Consider the following 5,949-nt stretch of genomic DNA (forward strand, 5'->3'; position numbering starts at 1 on the left):
GGCCGCAGGTTTAGTAGTGAAAGAATTCATTCATTCCTGAATTATTAGTTGCAAAATGAAAGTTTATTTTTGGACATAAATCAGTTTACCAAGAGACTTGACTTCTATAGTGGCAGATCAATTGGAAAGTAGAATTTTGGTGCTGAGACAATGCTTTCTCAGCAGGCAGGGTCCTAGCAAATTGCATGGGCTATCTGCAAAGACCTTAGTAGAGGGAAACTGTTATATTAGGTATCTTAATGGTGGCTGGGACAGCTGCAGCTGATCAGACCAGGTTGGGGCTGGGACAGCCTGAGCAGGTCAGACCAGGATTTTTGGTGGGGGCTTCAGGAGCTGAGGTTCCTGGGTTTAGATTCTTATCAGTTTTCAGTCGGGATCTCCTATTGGAATTAACAACACTTCAAAGGGGTGCTTTTTGACCAGTATTTCTAATTGAATCAAAGGCTCTGACATATTGGAAAGATAACTTATCTGGGGGCTATGCCTTCCCAACGAAGGACTGAGTCTCTGAAAGGGATCACAGATCAAAAGGAAATAGTTTCTTAAAGGAACCATAAGTATAGTAAAGGAAACAGTTCCCTCCTGCCTCAATTAGGCATTTATTTTTCCCTCAACCTAACTCTAATGTTCCTCAAAGTTCTACTCTTAACATTCTACTCTCCATTTTGGGGCTCTCATTTATAATCAAGTTTCAAAGAATCATCTCTGTGAAATGATTTTCTATATCTTCTATATCTTCAGAATATATCTTCTATATCTTCAGAAATCAAGGCTGAAATTTCTAATTGTCTATAAAATACCTCCATTTGGATTTCTCACTGATTGTTTCAAACTCAACATGTTTAATATTGGGTTATTTGACTTCCCTTTCTTATTTCATTTGCCTTCAGTGGTGTTACCATTCACCTTATCTCTCATTATTGAAAATTTTATGTAATTTTTGATGTAATCTCTTTCATATCCTATATATGATATATATATGTATATATATGTGTATACATATATATATGATAGCCTTAGTTGGCTCAATGGCTGGAACTAAAGATAGGAATTTCTTCACAAAGGGTTGTAAGAACCCCAACCTCAGTGACCTTCTGGTTCAAAAGCCACTGTGTTTCTCAGTGGGAATAATTTTACAGAATTCAATCATTCCATGAAAAATTCTTTTTTTTTTTTTAAAATTAATTAATTTATTTAAAAAACAACTTTTTATTGACAGAACCCATGCCAGGGTAATTTTTTACAGCATTATCCCTTGCACTCACTTCTGTTCCGATTTTTCCCCTCCCTCCCTCCACCCCCTCCCTGAGATGGCAAGCAGTCCTTTACATGTTGAATAGGTTACGGTATATCCTAGATACAATATATATGTGCAGAACTGAACAGTTCTTTTGTTGCACAGGGAGAATTGGATTCAGAAGGTATAAATAACCCGAGAAGAAAAACAGAAATGCAAGCAGTTTATATTCATTTCCCAGTGTTCTTTCTTTGGGTGTAGCTGCTTCTGTCCATCGAAAAATTCTTAAATCAAAACACTATAGACACTTCCCACAGTGAGAGGAAACAAAGCCATACTTAATGATTTTAGAAAGTAGCTTTTACTAAAATACAAAGGGAAAACAATAATAGCCTTGAAAGAAGAGTTCCCAAATGCAAGTTTTTGATCTAGCTGTAATGACAAAGACAGATGGAATATTTCTTTTTCCAAGTCTGATAGTCCCTACCCCTAATTAACCTCAATTTTGCCCAAAGGTTCCTCAGTTTTGTTTTAGAATATAGACTAGGAAAAGCTCTGAGCTTTGAGCTGGAAACAAAAATTGCTTTGTCCAGAAAGAGATGAGTAAGTGGATACTTTGGAAAGTCATCTCTCAGAGTTCTGGGAACGTTGCTTTTCTTGTCTTAACAAAAGGGTTCAAGGGGCATTCTCTCACAGAGGAAGCTGTGTTGGGAGGAGAGCAGGAGCAATGAAATGGGAACCCGTGGTGTTATTTGTATTTGTGGAGGTCCCTATAACAAATCCTTATTTGCTGAGAAGCAACAAGCAGATAAAGCAAGTTGTGCAGGTGCTGCAATTGGATGGCTATGGCCACAAAAACTACTATTTTGGGGACAAAGATAGTAGATAGAAGGAACAGGGAAAGGCTCTGAGCTTTGAGCTCTAAGCTGGTCTCTCTGTCTTTGGTTTCTAGGTTTTTGTCTCTGAACTCTGGTTTCTCAGATGGACTTAATTCTGTGTCCTAACTCTGAGCTGGGTTCTAGGCTATGGGCTGGGTTCTAAGATTTGGGGTATGGGATGCATTCTTGTATTTCATGGGATTACTGATATAGAAGGCACCTTAGAAGTCATCTAGTCTAACCTTCTTTGAGGCCCAAATAAGTTAAGTACTTTTCCCAAAGCAAGAAATCAGAGGGAGTATTTGAACTTGTTTCTTCTTATTGAAGGGCTCTTTTTTATGTACCACACAATTATGTGAGATCTGATTTCTGGACTATTCTCTGTGTCCTGGATTATTGGTTGACTTGACCTATAAACTCGGGTTTGAATTGGATTGGGATCCAGTAGGAAGCTTCAAGAAATTCAGTTAGAGAAGGACTGAGCCTCATGAAGTGACACACCACAGATTGTTTCCACAATTTCCTTCTGTAACTCCTCTTTTTATAGGGTTGCATAGTTCCTATTCTGGCCTGAGGACACTGTTTCTGAGGAAATGAGAAAGTGAGACATAGGGAGATGGCCTAGGATTCTGTCATGGGGGGTCAGTGCAGGAAATTTCATCAAGACCATAGATCAGTTGAGTATTCTAGCCCATAAGTTTGAGATAAGTGCCTCCCTGACTCTGCCTCTAATTTACTGTGTAGCTTAGGGCAAATCACTCCTATCTCCAGAGTTCCATTTTTGCCTTGGAAGGCTTAGTGATTTCTGTCTCTTGGATTTCTCCCAACTATAAGACTCTGACCCAAACAGACTCAGTACTATGAGTTCTCCTAGAATTATAACTCCTGACTCCTGTTTAGGCACACCTCATTTTGTACTCAAGGCAGGGGACTGCCTCAAAGATTACATTAAGGGACCTCATTTCTTATCCTTAGGCTAGGCTTAGGGATCATGTTTGTTTTAGAAGTTAGGAAAACTTTATGGCTTAAGGTATGGGGAAAGAAATCTTGCACTCAGTGACCCAATAATTATAAGTATGTGTCTACTTGGGAAGAGATCTTCATGTTGCTGCATACTCTTGCTCCATGTGGAGTCAGTCCTAGGACAAGGTCTCCTCTAGGCTGTCTAGGTTGACTGCTGGATCATATTCTTATAGTCATGGAAGGTTCCAGGCTTCAGTTGCAGGACTGCAGAAAAAATCCACTTCACCTAAGATGAAATGGGAAGTTAGGAAAAGAGATGGAGAGATAAGAAGTTAATGGGGATTATGACAAGTTTGGGAACTAATGGCAAATTTAAATGCTATTTTCCCTCTCAGACTAGGAGCTCCATAAAGACAGGATTTCTGACTCCCCTTCCATCTATGTTACTTTCTCCTCTTTGCTTTTTATCCTGAAACTTTCCTGGAGGTGGCCCTCCTTCTTGAAACAATATTAGGATAGGGAGGGTAAATAAAGAATAAGATGAGTAGAGTAATGACTAGTGACAATGATCACCACTTAAGGGATTCCCTTTTAATTCTCTTTATGTTCTCTGACCTTGAACAAAGTGACTGTGGCACTATAACAAACGCTGAGAAGGAAGAGGACGATGAAGACATAGATGGTTGTCCAAAGACCATCCAATTCTTCATTCTCTATTTCTGTGCATGTGTCTTCTTGATTCATATCTGTTGGAGAAAGAGGTTTATCAATTTATCTTCCCTTTCATCTCTTCTTTATCTTATTAACCCTTCTATTCCCTGAGTAAAGATGCTACCTGGCCCCAGTTCCCAGACTATTCTCCTATCCTTAGGGCATCAATTCATCCTCAAAGAAGTGATTAGAAGTTCTGTGTGAACAGTCCCACATGAGCCTTACTTTTGGGGAGATGAGAGAAGTCATGCCAATGGTCTGGGGGGGTCATATTTTGGATTTATAGGACTGTCTTGGAGCCAGCTCAAACTAATATGTAAACACATGCTGCAAATATTACAAATTAGGGCTTGATTTGTTGTTTTGTTGATTGTCTAGAGTTAAGAAAGTGATGGAAAAATGTTAACAATGCTGATTAAATTTAAAAATGTATCATGCATAAAAGTCACTTGTTAAATATTTATCCACTTAACCCTACTTGTATTTCATTATCCCATTATTTTCAAATTTGGAGGCTGCAGGAGATTATGAATCTAGGAAAAAAGGTCAGGGTCAAATCCGACAGTATTCAGTGAGGCACAGAGGACATAATCAATAAATATCAACATACATATACAATAAATAAATAACAATAACAGAAAGTATTGGTTTAATTTCTTTCAGTGTAAACTAAGTGACAGAATAATAAGGAAAGATCCTTCTGGACTGGAATAAAATTTGGAAAGGGAGAGGGGAAAAAGGGAAAGGAAATTCTGTTCTTAATTCTTATTAAAAATTCACTCTGTGATTTTTGACGTATTACTTTCCTTATCTGATCCTCAGGTCTTTTAGCTGTACAAGGAGGTAGTCGAACTGTATTAGATTCTTCCAGGACAAAAGGGTCTTCCATTTCTAAGAATCTCTGACTCAGTTTCTGAAATGTGGGCTTCAGATGTGTGAAGGGCTAATATAGAATTATTATAAAGGATCTGTGAATGTGGGCCAAGAATCATCATTTTCACATTTATCTGATTAAAGCAAAAGATTCATTGTGAAAAAAATTACTATCATATCAATGGAAGTGTTAGTGATTTTTTGACATTAAAAAGGAGTCTTAATATTTGAAAGAGTCAAAAGATTAAGATATATCAATCAATTTACAAGTATATAAACATCTTTGGTTTTTGTGTTCCATCTACTGTGTTAATATCCTTTATAGAGTCTCAGAGAAATAATAAAATTCCCAGGGCCATCATAATGTTTAGGAAATTTATATTATGGAGTGGGGGAAACAACAAAGAAGAAACAGAAGTGGCAAGAACAATATCCTAGATCTTTCCTTTTCCATTCTAAACATTCCCCAATTCTTTCAAGTTATTTCCTATTAAAAGATTTGTGGTTCCTCATCATTTTGGTTACCCTCATTTATGCTTTCTTTTTCTAATCTTCTGCATTTCTAAGACAGGATAATATATTTGTAGGGGGAGAGAGGAGGAGGCAAGAAATGAAAGCTCTCCAAAATCTTTGTTCATTCTGTTTTCCCTACCTGGAAGTCCTTCCTTCTTTAATATCACTAAATTACTAGTACTTCAGGTGCAAGGAATGATGCAGTGCTCAGTAAATATTTGCTAAATGTGTTCAGTTTTCACCTCTTCCAAGAAGCCTTCTATGACTTCTTCAGTATAAGTTGATTTCTTCTTTTTCTGAATTCCTATAGGATTTAGAGTTGGAAGTATACATATTGTTCCATAGTGTTTATTAATTATTTTCTAAGTGATTGGATCTTATTTTTCTTAATTTGGAGTAATCATTCAGAGGGAAGAGACCAGATTTGGCACTATTTTTCTCAGACTTTAAACTCCTCAGAGCAGGACCCAGTCTATTTCTTCCTATTTTTTCCCACAGCAGAGGCTGTCCAAGACTGAAACTAAGGGAATCTATTTTTTCCCCTTCTTTCTGGGCTTCAGGGACAGTAGGTAGACTATAATGCCCAGGCTTGGGCTATGAATCAGGGTTGCCTTTTCTTCTACTGCTTACTTTGGGAAAGACAATATACTCTTCCTTCTGAATTTGGTGAGAGGTGTATTGTGTTAATCAAAATAGCTTTGTATGTAAAGTGAAGATGCTCTTACTATAAGAGTGTCAAAATGCTCTGCATAGTGATGAGAGACAAATCTCAGA

The 5,949-nt window shown here is 37.5% G+C and overlaps 1 long non-coding RNA gene across 1 annotated transcript; it reads right to left on the bottom strand.

Moving 5' to 3' along the window:
• Positions 1 to 1,579: 1,579 nt before the first annotated feature.
• Positions 1,580 to 5,949, bottom strand: LOC127549745 (uncharacterized). The gene is made up of 2 exons (XR_007950703.1): positions 3,694 to 5,949; positions 1,580 to 3,364 (listed from the first exon to the last, which is right to left on the bottom strand). It is a non-coding gene; the product is annotated as an uncharacterized LOC127549745 (long non-coding RNA).

The sequence above is a fragment of the Antechinus flavipes genome, chromosome 2 (assembly GCF_016432865.1).
Source record: "Antechinus flavipes isolate AdamAnt ecotype Samford, QLD, Australia chromosome 2, AdamAnt_v2, whole genome shotgun sequence".
Classification (NCBI taxonomy): domain Eukaryota; kingdom Metazoa; phylum Chordata; class Mammalia; order Dasyuromorphia; family Dasyuridae; genus Antechinus; species Antechinus flavipes.